Source organism: Lonchura striata, chromosome 3, assembly GCF_050655825.1.
Source record: "Lonchura striata isolate lonStrDom1 chromosome 3, ASM5065582v1, whole genome shotgun sequence".
In the NCBI taxonomy this organism is placed as follows: Eukaryota; Metazoa; Chordata; class Aves; order Passeriformes; family Estrildidae; genus Lonchura; species Lonchura striata.
In genome coordinates, this window is record NC_140705.1 from 100,238,429 (window position 1) to 100,256,952 (window position 18,524).

Below are 18,524 nucleotides of genomic sequence, written 5' to 3' on the forward strand. Positions count from 1 at the left end.
AAGATTGTTGAGTTTATGCAACAATGCCAGCTAATGGTTTTCTGAGTTAAGAAAGTTATAGAGTATCTGAGCAATATTTTTGACTTAGCCAGCACTTAAGCTCTAGAAAGGGCTGCTGTGTTTCTCCTGTCCCATTGCACATTCTTGATACCTGTAGCTGCTGGTTCAACTGCAGCAGCACTTTGGGAAGCACAGAGATCCTGGTCCCCACCTGTTTAAATAAATGAGAGCCTCAGGAAGAGGAGTATGTTGGAATTTCCTTGGGCTCAAACTGGGCATAACAGCTAAAGCCAGGCTGAGTGCTAGAAGCCTGCCTGAGCACTGGGAGGCAGAGATGAGGGTAGTGTGTGTGTTTTTCTTTTTTTCTCTGCAGACCTCCAGGCATTTTGCAGAGGTAATGTGCTTTGTGTATGATGTCACAGATGGGGAAATAGTCCCAGGGAGCTCATCCTTTCACAACCCCTCTCCGGTGAAGAAACTGGAAATGGAAATGGAATGAATGGAAAGAATTATTGTGGTGAAAGTGGATGTATTTCTGGAATACAGAAATCACATATTTATTTGGGTGATGGCCTGGGATGCTCATTTAGGGTAGACTGTGAAATGTGACACGTTAGAGTAGCTATTTTGTACCAAGAGAAAAGTGATCCCTTTTCCTTCATTCCTCTACTTTTGTTTTATTGAAGACCAGCTAAAATCCTAACATTCTTCCTGCCTGGATCCTAAAACGTCTCTCACTCTTCCCGTGGCTGCATCCATCCTGCTGCACAGGCAAATGTTGAGGTTGATTTGCCCACTTGGAGACCCTTTAGGCCAAAAGTTGTGCAACTCGCCTGTTCATTTGGGTGTTAAAGCAACTCTTGTGCCATTCAATATCCTTATTTTTTCTTCTTGAACCTGTTGCCTGTTGCCTTAGGACCCTTCCCAGAAAAACACTGGGGAGGCTGTGGAGAAGACCATGCTTACCTCAGATTCCTGAAGAGCAGGCACTGAGTGTCTCTGATATCAGCTCTAAGCTTCTCTCCCTGCTCAGCTGAGAGGACAAATGGATTTTGCCAATAAAAGTTGTTCAAGTGAGTTACTGCATCTTGACTGGAGTTTAAAGGAATCAGGGTGTCAACAAACTGGTGAATTCAGCAGCTTACATTAAACAGATTGTCATATTAGACCATCATAAGGATTCATACTAAGCATAAAAATAGATGTCTATACAACTAAGAAAAAAGAAAGCTGACTTGTATAGGACAAAATGAATATGTAACACAGAAATACATAAATATATCATATATAGACATACACAGTGGTAATTGTAATACCTGTAGTGTAACAAAAAACTTTAATTATGTGTGTGGGATGATTTAGCAGACAAACTTTTTTCCCTGAGAAGTAGCTTTTAAGCCACTTCACATGGCTCAAAGACTGGGAATTGGTATCAGTGGGAAAAGGAAGAAATGAGAAATGTTTAGAAATACCAATGGTACCAAACATAAATATTTCTCTTTCAGGTTTGTTAAACCTGTTCTAATCCTTTTTGGTTCCTGAGGAGGAGTAAAACAGCGTAAAGGTGAGACTTATGATGTAAAAGAGTGTTTGCTATGACCTTGCTAAACCTATGAACTGATCAAGGGAGGTGATAGCTCTGGAGTGCACAGTGCATGTTTTACTTTTCTAAAGTCTAGAAGATTCAATACATCTAAAATATAGCAAAAAAACTTCCTGCAGGGCAGTAGAGTTGTCCTACTGACAAGAGAGAGCTGTATTCTTTTCTCATCACCTCATAAACAGTGGGGTTCTGACTGAGGATGTTAGGTAATGCTTGCCACAGACAGAACTCAAAGTGAGTATTACTTTCATTGTATAACCCTTTGAGATCTGAGGCAGTGTTGTTTAACAAAGCATATTGTTTTCCCCTCTTGCTTTTACTGAGCTTTGATGCTGATTTTAGAACTTGACAGCTGTGTTTAGACTTCTCTTACAGAGACGGGGAAATATAGATGTTTAGGGCAGCAGGCAACATGAACTGTGTGGAGGGAATAGAGTCAAGATTTGCCTTATGGAACTGTGGAATTGCTCCACAGTGATGAACTTCAGGCCACCCTCCTTTTAGGAGCCTCCTTAGAGATGAAGGAGCTGCTGGTCCCTGGTGCCCCACCCAGAGCTGTGTGCCTCAGGGCGGGACTCTTGGCCACTTGTCACCATTGTTGAAAGGTGTGAGATCTAGCTAGGCACCATGCTTCAGACGGGTCCCTGGCTTTGGTTGGGATTGGCATCCACAGGATCTTAATAGACCACCAGGACTGCTTGATTTTCCCTGTAGTGCTCTTAATTTTTGCAGTGTTTAGGTATGAGTATTTTGTATGGCAAAATAATTAGACTGGAAGAATAATTATCAGGAATGGTCTCTGAAAAAAGAAAAAGTCACAATTTGTTGCAGCTGATGTAATAAATGAAGAGAAAACAACCTTTTTGTCATTAGATTCAAATCACTAACATCAATTCTTGTAGAATTGTGTTGGTTCCTTCTTTATGGTATAAAGAAAAGTTTATTGTTAAGTAGCTGAGTTTCGGCCCATCTTTGAATAACTATGGATATCTTGTTCAATATCTGAAAACTGTGATATTCTGCCATCTTTGCAGATACCAGAGGAGAATGTCTTGAATGAGTTAGTGGGACTGCACACAGGAAACCAGGGACTGGGCTGAAATAATAATTTAAAAAAAGAACATGCAAAACTAAAATAAAATAGAAATCAGCACAATCTTATTCAAGTTCTGAATATTTTGTCTCTCCTCTCATCACCTCTCCTCTCTAATGTAGAAGAAGACCAAATAATCTTAATTCTTAACTTCTGTAAGGTACCATGCAAACAAGGGCTCTTAATAATTATGTGTCACAATATTGTTTGGTTTTCTTTTGAGAGAATGATATTTCAATGGTGTTTGCTTAAGTCATAGCACTGAGGAGAGGATTCCTGAGTTTCAGTAAGATTGTATTGAAAGGAAGGTGCAAAACCCCAGGTAGCCTCAGATATTTGTTTCTATGATGTTTAGGTATACATTCTTGTTTCCAAGACAGAATGAATCTTATAAGCACAGAGCCCTGGGCAGCTTCTACAGTTTCTGTGTAGAAACACCACCTCCCCAGACCATGAGCTTGTCTGTGCTGTGAAAACACTTCTCCCACTCTGGTATGGGATGTCCTCGACTTTGTTTTCTTACCTTCTTTCCAGAACTTATTTGCCTTTGGCAGCTGAAGGATGTGGCATGATGAGCAATCCTTGCCATCCATTGCACACACTTGAACACAGTTTGAATTACTTTTTAACTGGGTATCAGAAACAAAGATAATTTAATGGCTACAACTTTTAACCATTTCACAGCTGATCAGTTTAGCATACAATCAGTATACTTCTAAGCCAGTATCATATAGTTTGTTATTGGTCAGTATCATTTGTATCCTGTATAAATGAAAATTAGAAATTCAGAGGCTTTATTTGGGCACTGAGTCCAACCTGCATTTCTTTTCAAAGAACAAAATGTACTACAGGATTTTAACTTCTAACATAAGATGCTAAACAATTTCCCTATAACTTAGCCCCTAAGTTTCAGTCATTTTAGAGAGGAAAAATCTAAAAATTCTTAGAGTATTTTTTGGCAATTTAGAACCAGACCCGCATTTCATTGCTTTAACAATTCTGTATTTTCAAACCACTGTGTTTGGTGGAAATGTCTGGAATGTGGAGTATTGTATTTAAAAATAAAGCAAAACAATTCTTAATAGTCACTCTATCATTTAGTTAAACAACATCTCATACCCACATCATTCTGGAAGCTGGGACTAGTGAGGATTGGAGAAGTAGTGGAAAGAAAAAAGCATTAGGAATAAAACTGTATATACAGTGGGCAGAATTAATCACTCTGAGGTTTGGAACAAATATGAAAATGTAAATTAAACAACTGCTTTTATTCCATAAAATACTTAAAATGCTAGTGCAAGATTTCAGAGGGTGCAATGTTTAGTTCCCAAGAAAACTGTATGAAAGGCTAGGAAGCCACTTTTGCTTGGTTAGCCTTATACCAAGGATCAAAGCAGAAAGGTATCTCATTTCCATGTATAACTTTGAAGTGTTTTATAAAGAATTTCAGAAAATGCGCTTTAGAGTATTTCTTACCAGGCTGCCTTGCATCAGAAGAATAAATAAAAACTAGAATGTCTCTTTTCTGGAAGACATATCAGTACTGTATTGCTCAAAACTTCATCTAGTAATCCTTAGTTTGTGAAGACCAAGAGTCAGACAGGTTTTTTATTGCCTTGGGATAATTTTTCTTTTTCCTCTGCTTTCATAAACCTTCCATATGCTTCTACATCTATGTCTTGTTTTCAATTTTAGTGGAGGTTTTTATTTGGAGTCTCATAAAATTCTAATTTATTGCAGCTTCTTTTGTGTAAAATGCAGAGGGGAAGAGGGGAGTATTGAGATAGATGTGCAAGGCGGTCCCAAGGAATGCATTTGAGAATTTATAATGTTGAGTAGTTTATCAATCCCTGCTTCAGTTATTGGCAACTATGTTTCCTAACTCTCCAATCTATGAGCCTGTGTTCTCATGGTGTGTGTCTGACATGTCATATCAGTCTATTTAAGTAAGAAAGTCTTCTTTCTTACTTATGCAAACTGTCTGCATTTGCAAAGAGTGAAGGGAAATCAGGCAAAAGAGCCTGCCCAGTACATGATGTGCTCCTACAGCTGTCAGTCCTCACTGTTCTGTTAGGGACTCATTTCCATCAGTGTGCGCTATTTGTTAAATACTCATAAGAAATAGGATAGGAGGGATATATCCCTCTGGAAGTCACAGATGACAGCTGGCCCTTTCCTAGGTTAGGAGCAGAGTGTTTGCCTTGGAGGGAACAGGAATACATCCAGGCTTACCTACTTGTGCTCTGTTCAGATTTGACTCAGGACCAAACTCAACAAAAAGGAACAAAGTGTATTTCCCACCAGCAGAGCTGTTTTTCTTTGTCCCTCTGGTGTTAAGTTGACCAATCTAAATGAAAACCTCATACTTCAAATAGTGAAGAATTGTGGTGCTAATGTGTTACCATGGCTAAAAGTTACTGTGAAATTTCAAGTAGTCCCTGGCTTCAGGGGAATGAACACAATCTTTTTTGAGCAAGGAACTACATCACTTTTACATAACTAAGTGATGTGCTGAAAGCATCTGTGAAAACAACTGTCCAGAGTTAAGGGTATAGTGCAAGGGTACAATGTACATAGATGGTGTCATCAGGCAAACCAGTAGTTTAAGAATTTTGTGCAAATGACAGGTATACTTTTGCTTATATTGTATGTTTGATATACATATAAACATATATATGTACACACATGCAGGTATTTTCTGAACATAGTCTTCTTTGTGAGTGCGAACCCCTTCCCACTCTGTATTTGTTGTGGTATATCAGTAACACAACACTTGTGATGTTTAAATGTTTGAGGAGAAGACCCTCCTGGAAAAATTCACAGGGGTGGGTAAACCTAAGTACTGAAAGAGAAATTCAAGTCCTGTAGCACATTTGAAATCTATTCTTACAGGAGCTGTAAGGAAATATGAGAGCTGCTCTACTGGAGAGAAACTGCTGGGCACTGGACCCATTTTTTTCTCCTCTAAATAAAACATAGAATAGGCTTTTAACTGGTTTTTCTACATAATAGCTACTTAACTTGTTCACTAACATTAAGAAAAAAAAAAGGAAAATTCCAAGAAAATTCCTATTCAGAGTAAAAAAATATAAATTAAAGCAAAGTGCGCAATGCACACCCTTTTCTTTCTTTCCTGTTTTGTTTGGTGTTTTCTAACTCTGCTTTTTGGACAGCTGAATGGGGGCTGGGAAAGTGTTTACAATATTTTCACATGATTGAGATGGCAGAGTTCTTGCACTCTGTGAAAGGCCTTCTGTTTTCAGATGGCATTGAAAGTTTACCGTCTTTCCAGACAAAAGGAAGAGAGCCCGTTGCCAGCGGATGAGTAATGGGCATGGCCTCCGCACAATACCTCCTATCCAGTCCTAAATCTACATGGTGTTCTTAGGCTCCCCGGCTTCTCCAAAGCAACCTTTGTCTCTGCTCTGGGAGACCAAAACTGCTCGTTGGGCAAGTGGGGATGCAGCCAAGAGGGGAAGGCTCAGTGACAACAGTTGCTCAGTGCTCAGTGCCCAGTATCTGCCTCCTTACCATGCCACTATAATAGTTGGGAACCCGTCAACAATTGAGCATCTTCTATACAAATATGTTGCAGACCATCTGTATAGTTTTCAGTTCCAGAAGATTCCAGTAACTCACTAAGTTTTAATACTTTTTTTTTCTTCTTGTTACTCTGATGGATTGCCCTGAGATAAGTGATAAAAGCAAAAGTCTGACATAATTTCTTCGGAGCTAAAACTGCACAGAAGTTGCCAATTCCTGTATTTGTTTTCTTACAAGAAACTTGAAGCAGGCATTTTCCACTCTTAACAATTTTAAGGTTCTATCAAGTCATCTTTATTTTTTGGGTCAGAAAAACATTTTGATGAAAATGATTGCTAACATAATCTTAGAAAATATTTGAACAGGCAATTCTGAAGTTTTTCCAGAGCCTTGGTGTTATAGAGACCAGTAGGTAATTTTTTCTCTTGTTTCTCTTACAAAGCTTCCTAAAGCTTGTCTATTTGGAATTTATCTAAATGTGTATATGTGTATATAGGTTGCCTATGTGTGGGGCATGGATGTGTGTGTATGCATGTCTCTGTCTCTGTGTACCTGCCTGAAAGAACTTGCATTTCACTGTGCTGTAAAGAGCATGAAGAAGAGCTTTCTAAGAATTAACTAAGCATTCATTAACTGCATTTAATTTTGACTATGTTCTTGGCTAAGAAATGTCAGTATTAAGTTCTTATTCTTTCATGCTAATTTGGTGTTGCATAGCGACTCATGTATTGTTGTCAGGAAAATAGAAGCAAAGACGTAAGAGATGCTGGATTTCTTAAGGGTTGGTTGTAGCTGGTATCAGCAATTTACTGACTAACCTGTAGTAACCTGTAGTGCTGACAGTCCTGGGTAAACAAGCAATGCATTAAGGTTATTAGCAAAACAATTTTCTAAATTACCTGAATTGAGCTTTCAATGCAACTGATTCTATTCTTTGGGCTTTTTTTCTTTCCCCCATCACGCCCTCCTGTTGTTTTTTTTTTTGTTTTTTTTTTTTTTTTTTTTTTTTTTTTGAGGAGTTAACAATCTAAAGCAGCATTAAAATAATCTGGTTTAATTTCCTCTGCTGAAAGAGCAAGTCAGCTGAAATTTGGACATTTTGCTGAAAAGTGGGGGAAAAACCAGGTATTTTTTGTTTTAAAGGGCATGACCATGCACATTCTGTTCTGGTGCCTTTAACAGGAACTTCCCTGTTTAAATGCCCTTGAGCAGAGAAATACCAACACCTCTTAATTGTTTAATATATTGCAGCCTAAAACATTTACAGAAGTGCTTTCCAAGTACTTCACTGTTCCAGGTGCTTGGTCCTGCACCTCCTAAAATAATAGGCTATTTCCCCTCAGTTTTCCTGTGCTTGGTGCCACAATGAAACATATGCTCTGTATCAAGGGAAGGGGAAGTGAGGGAAGTAAGTGGGATGCCTGACATTGGTGCTGGTGCTTGCGGCATACACAGACCTCTCTGTCTTGCGTCACAGAGCTGCTAAAGAAGGAGAAAATAACATGGCTTGTACTTGGCCTGTAAAGTCCAAGGAGAAAAATATCATATTGTTAAGCATTTGAATGTCACTCTGCACAAAGACCCCTTATCACTCTGTCCTCTGAGAAGCATCACAAAAAGTATAATAATTCTACTAATCAGGAGGGCTGGACATACATCGGTGCACAGCACAGCTGTCTTGCAGCTGCCTTAGGGCCATGCTCCAAAATGTATTTATTCCTTCATGGAGGCGTCATGAAGCCAAAGTCCGACATCTGTCACATGTGACCGTGTTCCAGACTGAGGCAAAAAGATTATATTTGGAAAAAAAATTATGCCTTTTTTTGATCCAGGAGGGATAAAGTAAGATACAGTTTTCTTCGTCTGTGCTTAAGTAATTTATTTTTCAACTCGCTTAACCAAAATGGACTGAGGTTTTTCCCTACTTGAGAAATAAATCTCCTAATACAGAGCACTTAGGGCTCCCTAGGTTCTGTGAGACTCTGCCCTGACATATCAGGATTTGAGCTGTGCTGTCACTCTTATCAGCACATCCGTGGGCTATGCAGTGCAGCCATGCCACGAGCACGGATAACCCCACGGGCACTGGGTGAAACTGGGCAGGCAAAGGGACTTAGTCTGGAATGCATCCTCAGAAAGTTCTTCTTGCAAATCCTCCCTACTGTGCAAATGCAGGCTAATGATAATTGTTTAGAGAGCTGGGGTCTCAAGCCCTTCCAATAGTTCTGTGTAAGGGAGCAGCAGCTGGATGGTTTCCAGTAAGGAGCTGGAGAGAGAGCGGCTCTGTCTGGCCCGAGGGAGGAGATAATGTGGAGTTAAACAATTCTGTGAGAGTGGAGGACTGAATCTTTCCGTGGCTGCAGTTTCCATCAAGCACTTCCCAGCACAGTTGCCTGCCATCCCTTTGAACCCACGTCTTCCATGTGACAGAGCAGTGATCTGGCTGCTGAGCCACTAGACTAATATTGTTCTTTTAATCTCACAAAAATGTGTTATAAAAGAGTTGGATTCACATGAGAAATTAAGTGTAAGATCTGTCCTCATAAAGACATTATACCATGAATGCTCTTTCTGCTGGCTGTAAGAATAGGTGGCTCAAGGGTGAAAGGGTAGCATTTACATTTAAATACACCTATTGGAACTGCACAAACAGAAGGCTAAAGCTACTGCGCTCCCTCTCTGAATGCTTTTAGAGTTTGCAGCTTTTTTTTACATAGCAGCCTTTTTTTTTTTTTTTCCCTAATCAAAAAGGGGAATCGAGATACTTAAGATGCCATAAAATAAAGTAAAGGAGGTTTTTGTGCCAGCAAGATAAATGGATGAGCCTTTTCAAAGTAGATATTTTACTTTTTTCATCTGTATGTGCCACTCAGGAGGTGAAATCCAGATTTCAACCAGAGCTTTCTCTGCTGTTACACTAACTGGTAGTGCTGGCTTGGTGGATGCTGTTTACATTTCCCAGAGAAAATCAAATGCACTTTTTTTTTTTTTTGTTTTGGTTGTTTTGTTTGTTTTTTTTTTTTTGTTTCTGCCAAATCCATATTTTTCCTGTGATAAAACAGAAAGCTCCTTAACATCTGGACAAAACAGAAACTGAAACAGGGTGGAAAGGGCATTTAGTGCAAGGATAGCCTGGCAGCCATGGTGCAAGCTCAGTGAAACCCTTGAAATGCACCTGCTTGACCCAGGCCAGAGCTTATTCCCTTTCCTTTGCAAAATCTTTCTCCTCTCTGTACACTGACAGAGGCTTATGGGCTGGAGTTGCAAAATCTCTGGGCTTACCTTTGCTCTTTAGGATTTCTAATTAAAGAAAAAAGAAAAAAAAAAGAAAATAAAAAAAGAAAATAAACAAAACCTCAAGTGTATTTTCCTTGATCTTTTTCTTCAAATTTTTGATGGCTCTTTTATCATGATATTCCACTATGCACACAAGGATCAAAACCAAAGTTCATGAATAAATGCTTTAAAATTACAATGCAGCTGGAAATCAGGAGCTCCATGCTGAACAACTTTTGCACGTACTTCCTGTTATGTATTAAATTGCTACACAACATACAGCTAATAACACAAATCATTAAGTATGTTCCAGACACCTCTGAATATTTAAGAACTTGGAATCCAGATCTGGATGTCTCAGTTTCTTAATATGTACTTAATAATTTTTCCATTGAATATGTATGTAAATCTGCTATCTTAATATATAACTTGGACAGTGGGGAATAATAAGTAATTAAAAGAAAAATAATCAAATGATATGTCAAATGAATCTCTGCAGAGTGAAAGGATCCCATCATCAAAATACATGCAAAGAAAGGAAGAGTGAAGGAATTCATAACACCATGGTCAGTATCCCTTTATGGGTCCTTATTTTTAGAATATATCTGACTGTATTTTGTTTGGGTTTTTTACTGTTTTGGCCTATACAACACAAAGTGTCTGTATAAAATAAAACAGTGTCTCCCTTGGTCTTCCTAGTCTTGCAAGTACTAGTCCTCCTAGCAAGTCTGCCTAACTTTTATGGTCTGAGAAATGCTGAATAATTTTTTTCCTGTACACTTCATTTTTTTTAAATAATTTTATGTCAACTACTCATCAGTAATCTTTTTTTCCAAGCCAAGGAATCCTCTGCCACCTAAACTCTCCATGTAGAGAAGCTTTTCTACATGTCAGATAATCCTTGTTGGACCCTGCTTTAGCTCTCCTCCTTCTGCTATGCCTTTCTGGAGGTGAGGGCTCAGAGGTGTGCTCAGTATTCACTCTGAACATCCTCAACATTGTTATTCTTCCCCTCAAAAGGACTCTTGAAGTGCTGTTGCTGTCTGGTTGGTAGTGAGCATTGGGATGACATTGTCTTGGAGTTTAAAGGTCCATTTTAAGGAGGATTTATCCTCATGGCCCACAGATTCATACGGCCATATTACCTCAATTCAGAGGATTTTATGTTCCCTGCAGGGCAGTTTAGACTAAATTTCATACCTGTGTTTTGAACTTGCAATGCAATGAATGTGCCTCAGTGCTCCTGAAGGAGGAATCCCTTCCAGCATCCAACAGTCAATATTATGTGCCTCAGCCCTTGAAAATTTAGGCAAAAATTATCTTCTGAGTAATAAAATAGAAAGTAAAGCCTGTATTCAAAAAGTAGAGGGGATGGTAGATGTTCTGAGGTTCTGGTTCCTGGCCTCAGTTTCCTGTTTTCAGTAGTACTGTAACAAAAATTGCAAAGTTTTTTCCAAGAAAAAGAACTAGAATCAATCTACTACCACTATTTGAGAGGTAAGTAATTTCTCTTGTTTCTGGAGAAACTTGTCATGTTTCTCTTCCAGGTCAAAGAAGGAAGCTTGTAGTTTTTTTTGGGTTGCCATATCATTAGACTGTGGTCAGAAGATGGTGCAAATTGCTGATTGAGGTTAGAATCAGACACCTCCATTCAAATTCAGGCAATATTATTTGGTATGGGCAGAGAAGTTACTGAAAGTTAGAAGTTACTAAAAGTTTAGTATCATGAAAATATATCAAGCATAGCTCAGCTACAATCAAATATTTATTTCCTAGTTTGAGGCTCCCATTTTACACTTTGAATGAATAAAATACAGCCTGACCAAACACAGGTTGTGAGACAAGTGCAAGCTCTCCTTAGAGGTTAACAGCCTGATTTCTGTCTCACACCAGTTTTATGGTCATTTAGCTCCATTGACTTTGGTGGATTGAGTCCTGATTTACAGCATTGCTTCAGTGCAGGTTTAAAGCTGTGCTACACAGTAGCAGTGCTGGTGTCAGGTCTTTGGGAGCAAAGTCTCTTTGCATTGTGCTTGCCACAATAGTATCAGTTCTGATACCATAAAGTAATTATTTATTAAATCCATCCATAGAGAACATATTTTGCAAAAATTATTTTGGTTATTTTGGTTCCTCATTTGTGGCATTATTTTATCATTTAATATCAGTTATGAGGTTTTTTTTTCTGTTTGTTTGGTTTTTTTTTGTTTGTTTTTTTTTTTTTTTTGTGTGTGTGTGTGGTTTTTTTTTTCTTTTTTTCCCTCTAGTGATTTATCACTTACTAAGGTAATCCTGGGGTTTTGGATCAGAAATACAGGTCAGAAGTTTACAATGTCCATATTTGTGCATAATTTTGGTTGGAATACATACCATAAAACTGAAATTAAATCTAAAAATTGCTGTTAAGTTTAAAAACATAACCCTAGGAACTAAAAAGATAGAATTAGTAATTTTAGGCATGATTTGGAAATTAGTTTATCTCCTGTCATCTCTCCTAAGTGTGATTGTAAGTTTGCACACAATGGACTAACATTTCTTCAATTTAATGTGCACCACCATAGGAGGTCTCCTGTTCTGCTTTTCTTACCTCATATTGACTTCCTAGTGTAGAGTAGGCAGGAAAAAACATCTGAGTGAATGCATCTTATCAAGCAATGAGAATATGTGCTCTTAGCTTGACTCATGTTGAGACAAAATACTGTGGGAAAGCTGTGCAAGCTGAACAGAATAAACTTTCAGTCTGCTTCTCTGCTAGGCAGATACTACCTTGCCTGCTGGAGTTCTCCTTTAGGATCTTCAGTTCATGTAGGCTGAGGATGTGAAAGGACACATGTGCTTTTGATGTCTCTCTGGTGTACTGCTTAAATTGCCAGAGTTCACTCTTTGGAGTCCTTAGTCTGTCACTGGGAAGCTGTAGAATGATCTTCCTTGTGAGCCAGCCCTTGTCTTCTTATCCAGTGCAATGGCCATGTTCTCTGGAGAAGAGATCAGCTGTCTTCTCTTTCCCCTTAACACAATCCGAAGTGTGGTAGGAACATCTGGAGGGCAGGGCAGCATTAAAAAGAAGGATTTGTTTCCTGAGAGATGGCATTGTTTCTCAGTTCCCAGCAGCAGAAACTTTAAACTAATGACCTTTCCAGAACATGTAAGCCAGCTGAGCCCAAGACTCATGTGCATTTTGATGATTTGATATTTTGTTATGATCACTTCTAGCAGGGACAGTGTCTTGCAACATCATATTAATGATAATAATAAGTAAAACCATACTCCCTTTTCTGCCCTGGAAACAACCTCCACCATTATTTACCTAATGGGTCTTGTGGGGCTTCTAAGCTTTTACAGTTGTCAGGGTCAGTGCAAGACAGACTGCCAAAAGAACCAGGTACCTCTAGTGCCACTTCTGTGTTTTTCTTCCTCCCCCTCACCCAAATCCTGAGTTTAGGGAGGGAGCAGATATTTTTTCCTATGTGCCTGGCTTGCTGAGAGAGTCACATATCTGTGGTCTGTTTGCTCAACATTAGCTGTGCTGCCCAAGAGTGAAAGCAAGCATGGAGTGTAGATTCTCTCTGACTTCTGTGGGATCTGGAGCAGATCCATGAGGAATGCTACTGTTTTCAGCACTTCCCTTGCTCTGCCTAAGACCAGGCACACTGAGATATGAATGTTGTTACAGCTGCCACATACTATATATAAGCTTCATGTTGATGATTATTGCTTTAAACTAGGAGGTCTTTGTTTAAAAATGTTTTCTTCCCTCTAGAATCTACCAGGTTGAGTTGTACTTAAAGCAATGCTTTCTATTTTTATTGCTGTCAACAGCGTACCTGGACTTTCACAGTTTGTATTTGTTAAAAAATACTGTTTATTTATTTATTTGTTTGTTTATTGTGCAGACAGCTTTATAGTACTGGAGAACTAGCCCTGAATTATTTGAAACAAATTGGCCTGTTCATTTTCCAATTGTTCATATAATTTTCTGTTTTGGTTTCTTTATTACTGCTAGTAGATCTGTTTTGATTCACTCCTTCAATTATACTGATTTTCTTTAAAATATCTTGAATATAATATCTTTAAAATATAATGAACTCTGTTGCATTTCAGAGAGCTGCATGGTCAACTTATGTCACTTCTGTCACCCTGCTGAGTGCCATGTAACACTGCCAATGCTTGGAAGCACTGACTGCTGGCATCTGCAAGATGGAAGGACAGAAAGACCTGGACACATTGACTACATCTAAACTCTTAAACAAAATTAGTCAGAGAATTTTCCTGGAGACCAGCTGGCATGAAAGAGCTTGAATCTACACAGATAAACTCTCTTGCCCTCCAAATCATGGTGGCCACATCCAAAATATCTATTGGAGATGGTGCCTGACTTGGGTCAATACCCAAGCTGTGCTTTGGTATTGACCAAATTCCATGTCTGGAAGAGCATTAGCAGTCTTGCACCAAAACCATGCAAGGGACCAGTTTAGTGGTATGGATGGTTTCGGGCCCATGCCTTGCTGGTCTTGTTTAGTTTATTTAATGTCAGAGGGAAACCTCAGAAATTCTGCCAGGAGTCAACAGGAAACCCCTTCTGGCCTCAGCAACCAGAAGCTGCTGAGAAGTATAATCATTAGGCTGTACACCTCCTTCACATTTGGATTTTTTTCCTCATGTTATTTTTTACCAAATGAGCGCTGAAAATTTTTGAAATCTCATTGAGTAATAAAATTGGGTTGTTGCCTGCGCAAAACTTGTTGGTTTTGAACTACCAAGAGATTTCTCACACAAGCTGAACTTCTGTAAAAGCCAGCTTCATCTCTCCTCCCTGATGAAGGGTCTCCTATGGCTTTGAGCAAGTTGCTAAGAGCTTGTGTGACCAGCCCCCTGTTTGAATACAGGGGTAAAAAGCAATGAGGTGTTGAGACACAAACACACCATTTGCTTGAGGTCACATAAACATGCTGAACTGGTGTGAACATAAAATTCCCCTTGATTTCTGTGGCAACTTATTTCATATGTCTGGGTGAGCAATTTATTTTAAACCCTGCAAAAAGGACATGAGTACGTTGTTATATCAGGATCTTTTCAAGGTCAGAGCTCTGGGGTTGGCTTTGGATAAACCTGATATGTCCTTAATACAGTGTGGGGTAGGGGAGAACTCCTGCTCTGTGTTTCTAGAGCTAACTTTGTGCAATGGTACCCTGATTATCCTATGGAACACTCTACTTCACAGTTTTGTGTTATACTTCTGCCTGCAGCAATATAAATCAGAATCAGGTAATTAATGCCTGAATCTTTTTCTCTATTCTGAAGATAAATGGCAGTGAAGGCCGAGTAGTTTTAAAAAGCTCATAGTACAAAATTATCGTATTAGGCCATGCTGTATTACTGAGATTACAGAAAATTACCTACGTGTATTGAATGAAACCATGATTTTCCAGTGATCTCAGCAGCAGAACTGGGACAATTTAATCATTGCATTATCAGTTTGGTAGGTAACTAGTATCCTGAATTGCTGCTCAGAATGAAAAAATGGTATTGTTTTATCCAGAAACTAGCCCCTTTTTAACTTCCAGCACTAGCCCTTGCTTTTCTTAGACCTCAGGCATGAATTTCTGAAGCTGACAGGTACTGATTTCAACAACACTTAGAGCAGTGCATGTTTTGCCTCGGGTTTGCTGCAGGATGGGTGTACTCTTAATTAATGTGGTCATTTGATGTACAGCACCTTGCTGACTATTAGAACTAGATTGTGTGCTTTTACCCAGTGTTCCTTTTTGAGTAAAAAGTCTATTTCATAATTTGCTTATTCATGGGTCAGTCTCATAAAGAAGTTTGTAGAGCCCTACTTGTGTATAGTCATACCTGGAACAGGCTGTGTAAATCTTATTTAATGAAAATGTTATGAAGCAAAGAATCGAGTGGTTGCCCAGAATTATATACTCAGAAATTGGCAATTTTTCTCTGAGCTGGATTTTGAAAAGCAGGAAATATGGTAAAGCAGAGGAGGAACATTTAACCTTATCTATTTTGCCTCCCTTTTCCTTCCCTTTTCTGTCTTGCCCCTTAATCTTCAAGCCCTCTCCCATGGATGCTTGCATATGGCAGTGGCTCTACTCAGACCTACTGAGACCAGTGCATCAGTTAAGGTTTGTAAGGCCACAATGTGTTTATTTTTGCAGCCTGATCTTGTGAGAAACTGAGGAGGTCTTGCATCTCCCTCCTACTGATAACAGTGGTGTTGAAAGAGCTCTGTGCATTCCAGGGCAAAGCCTTGGAGGTTAGAGAGCTGCTAACTCTCCTTTGGAAGTACATGCAGATTCCTTTGGCCTTCACTGGGGGAAAGCCTGGCTTCCCACTAAAGAAAAAGAAAAGAAAACAAAGAAAACCTAAGATACAAACCCCCAACACAATACTCATGGTGGTCCAAATAAAACATAAAAACCCCAGTCTCAGCCCAAGCACTCAGTCTAGGGAGGCTTTGCAGTTAGGGGCTTGAAGCTCGACCCAGGGCTGAGTCATGGTCTCTTTGTGGAAGAAAGGTACAGGCTGTGGCCATGCTCAAGTGAGCTTTGGTGTGCAAGGATGTAGCCCAGTGGTCTGGGCTGGTAGTCCCTGCCTGCTGGCTCAGTGTTCATTCACCCTGCACAGGCTCTGAGCTGTGCTCTGCAGCCATCACCCCAGGCTTCATCTCAGGCTCTTTTTGACCCTCTGGCTGTTTTAAAGCTGGATCCTTTCAGCTTATATTCTCTCTCAAGCAATTTTCTCTCCCCACCCCCTGCCCCTTCTCTACTTCCACAACTGAACTCACTTTTCCAAACTCCCCATTCCACCATCTATCCACTCCATATGTTTATATTTTCCTATTGCTGAGGCATGGCATGCTGACCTGCCTGGACAGAGCTCCTTTATCACAGAGATAAACATGATGTCCCCCTCACATAGAGTTTCTATCATGTGTGACCTTTCATCTTGAACTGCCATGACCTTTTTTTTATTAATGCTGTACTGTGCTGCTTGCAGAAGCCAGGAAAGAAAATCTTTTGTTTCTAGATAGAATACTGCTAAAGGACATGATACGGTCTTGTTTTTAATCCAGCTAATTAAAATCTGCATGTGCAGTGTAACTGAGAATGCAGCCTTCGCCCACCACTTTCCCACAGGCAGGGAAGAAAGGCCTTTAGTGCAGCAGCAGCTAGACACCCTTGGATAACAGAGAACAGAGACCACAATTCATCCCAGCTTTCCTTATCATATTCGCAGAGGGCTTTCCCCTCCCTCCCTCCCTCCTCTTTCCCTCCCCCTCTCTCTCCATGGAATCACTTACTGTAGCTATGTGCCTCTATATATCACTGCAGAATGTAATCAAGTTAAAAATATGTTAGCTCACATTTATCTATGCTCCAGTGAGCTTCAAATATAATTCATTTCTACTGAAAAAAAATAAAAAAAGAAAGAGGAGGGGTGGAAGCGGGGAAAGAGAAAGAAAAAAGAGAAAGAAAAAGAAAGAAAAAGTGTCTATTTCTACTCAAGTGTCAACCCTACTTATTTTAAAATAGTTCTGCCAAGAACTAACTGAATAACACAGTTTAGCAGTTCACACTTTTGTATGTTCATTATGTTGGCTTTTTTGGATTTACTGGATAGTTGTGGTTATTACTAAAGCTGCCTTTTGTGTGTGTTTGTGTGTCAGGAAGAGGGTGCCATGGAATTTTTTTCTTATGAAACATTTTCTTGGTTAGTTTTTCACTTGTTGGTTTTTGTTGGGTAACTGAAGTTGGGAGGGAGGAGGAAAAGGAGGGCAGCCTGGTGGGAAGGAGCAGTGAGGGCAGAATGGGAAGCATTAAAATTGAGCCCTTACCTGTTTTCTCTTTCTTCAAGTCATGTTTTGTATGATGATGATGATGAGATCATCTGGATGCATAAAACTGTGCCAGGAGATTCAAAACTTGGAAGGAGATTGTATGATGTGAGTAGAAAATACATTTCAGTGCATGTGCAGAAGCCCTTCCCCCAGAGAAGCACACAAACAGGCTTTCTGTGGTCATTCCCTGGTAACCCGCACAAAGAGCTGCTCAAACAGCTGTGCCTTTGGCCGAGCACCATCCATGGGGCTGCTGTGGAAAATGCTGATTTTGGGGCATTAACTTCCCCAACACAAATTCAGAGAAATATACTTACAGTTATTAATGGAAGGGATTGTGAACTCTAAATCTGCACCATGTTGGGAAATTATTCCCTTTATTGATTGTAACAAAAGATTCATATGTGCGTTATACTCAGGTAATGATTAAAGATATAGGATAAAGTGATGATTTGAATTCCAATACAGCTTATTAGGTGACATCAGTCTAACTAAAGTACTTGACACCACATTTTAAAAAATACTAAAATATTTTGGAAACAGAGAACAGTACTATTAAAATATGACAGAATATTATGCTGCCTATATATTAAAATATGCCATGTTGATCAAGCACCAGAGTGCTTTTCATCAAAATGTGGTTATCTTATGCTGAACTTAAGCAAGAATAGAAATCTGTGCACTTTTCTACTTTTACTGCCTATGAGGGACAATATTCAATAATAGCTATTACTATGCTCGTATAGTTCTGATATATTATATTTATATATCATGGCATAAGTTTTTATGTATTTTGGAATTAGTGTCAAATCAGTCGAACAGTGACAAGAAGACATTTATATGTATTTTACCAAGTTAAGGTTTTCTGTTTCTTATCTTTTGAAGAATATATTCAATAATTGCTTTTTAATAGTAACACCTATTTTGATACACTGAAAAGGTTGTTAATGTCAAGTCACATATTTGATATAAAATTAGTTTTTGCATATTGCATGAGCAATATAAGATTTATGAAGCTTCATGTATTCCATTTAAGTGGGCTAATCCTAATAAACACGGTATTTTTTATTGTTGCTAAGCAGTCTTCCTTAGACATAAAATTAATTTGTATTTTGGGGGACAATTACAATTTTTATGGACAGAGCCAATGTTAAATT

At 39.1% G+C, this 18,524-nt stretch overlaps 2 long non-coding RNA genes across 17 annotated transcripts in view; one reads left to right on the top strand and one right to left on the bottom strand.

Annotated features, from left to right (window-relative positions):
* The window catches only part of LOC116183368 (uncharacterized), a 34,536-nt gene extending 17,032 nt beyond the window's left edge, over nt 1-17,504 (bottom strand). Inside the window, exons 1-2 of one of the 2 annotated variants that reach the window (XR_014954509.1) lie at nt 17,365-17,504; nt 12,282-12,553 (exon numbers count right to left, since the gene is read on the bottom strand). This is a non-coding gene — a long non-coding RNA (uncharacterized LOC116183368). Of the gene's footprint in view, nt 1-6,460; nt 12,554-17,364 lie in introns of those variants that run through there. The other variant, XR_004147973.3, reaches the window with a different exon arrangement.
* LOC144245989 (uncharacterized) overlaps nt 1-18,524 on the top strand; it is a 407,049-nt gene that overhangs the window by 324,350 nt on the left and 64,175 nt on the right. For all 15 annotated transcript variants that reach the window (XR_014954465.1, XR_014954467.1, XR_014954464.1 and 12 more), the window contains 3 exons: nt 1,506-1,564; nt 10,015-10,081; nt 13,617-17,472. This is a non-coding gene — a long non-coding RNA (uncharacterized LOC144245989). The remainder of the gene's footprint in view (nt 1-1,505; nt 1,565-10,014; nt 10,082-13,616; nt 17,473-18,524) is intronic.